Source organism: Meleagris gallopavo, chromosome 23, assembly GCF_000146605.3.
Source record: "Meleagris gallopavo isolate NT-WF06-2002-E0010 breed Aviagen turkey brand Nicholas breeding stock chromosome 23, Turkey_5.1, whole genome shotgun sequence".
Lineage (NCBI taxonomy): Eukaryota > Metazoa > Chordata > Aves > Galliformes > Phasianidae > Meleagris > Meleagris gallopavo.
In genome coordinates this window covers 1,210,873-1,211,679 of record NC_015033.2, presented here as the reverse complement: position 1 = coordinate 1,211,679, position 807 = coordinate 1,210,873, and the positions used below count along the sequence as shown (strand labels likewise).

The following is an 807-nucleotide window of genomic DNA, read 5'->3' as shown; positions in this document are numbered from 1 at the left end:
AAAAGAGAAAGAAAAGAAAAGCCGAATCCTTGTCGCTTATCGGCTCGAGTTGCGTTGTTTTAAGGAGCAATTTTCAGAGCTCTGTGCTAGCGAGGTTGAATACAGTGGAATATTATCGTCGTTATTATTATTATTATTATTTTTTGCCGTTTAAGAAGTTCTTTTCTCCCGAAGCCGGCCGGGCTCCATGCGTGCCCGCTGCCCCCCTGCCCTCCTCTCTGGGCGCCGGGGAGCTCCGGCCTCGGGCGGGCACTGCGGGACGGGGCCGCTCGGAAGCTCTGATTAACATCAGGTGTTTAATACAATACAAGGCCCAACGGTTTATGGGGTTTCAGCGGAGGATTTTTGAGGGATCACGGTTCCAAACAGTAGCCCGCAGCTAAGGTTTCACTATCCCAGGAGTATTTATTTGCAGAACTGCTGGAACACGGACGCGGGGCTGCGGGTCGCTCCGGGTCGGTACCGATCGCTCCGTGCCCGCACCGCACCGCGATGTACCCGGGGGGGAGCGGCGTGCGGTGGCTGTAGGAAACCCACGGCTACGTTGTAGAATTTCATTTCATTGGACAATATTTTAAGCAGATGTGAAGCTCCTCTGGGACTTCGACTCTATTACCTGACTTGGAAAGGGGCTGAATGTGCGTGTGCGAGCCGGGGTGGGGGTGAGAGGGGAACTCCCGGCGATTCGGAGCCGACTCGCGAGGAGGAAGGCGCAGGTATCGGGGCCGGGAGCGGCCTCGGCTCGCTGCGGTGCGCCGGCAGGGCCGGAAAGTCGGGGCGAGGGGCGGCGGTGCGGTGCGATGCGGG

The 807-nt window shown here is 58.0% G+C and overlaps 1 protein-coding gene across 1 annotated transcript in view; it reads left to right on the top strand.

The window, feature by feature from the left end:
* The window catches only part of LOC104914119 (heterogeneous nuclear ribonucleoprotein U-like protein 1), a 48,433-nt gene that overhangs the window by 372 nt on the left and 47,254 nt on the right, over window positions 1-807 (top strand). The window lies entirely within an intron of this gene.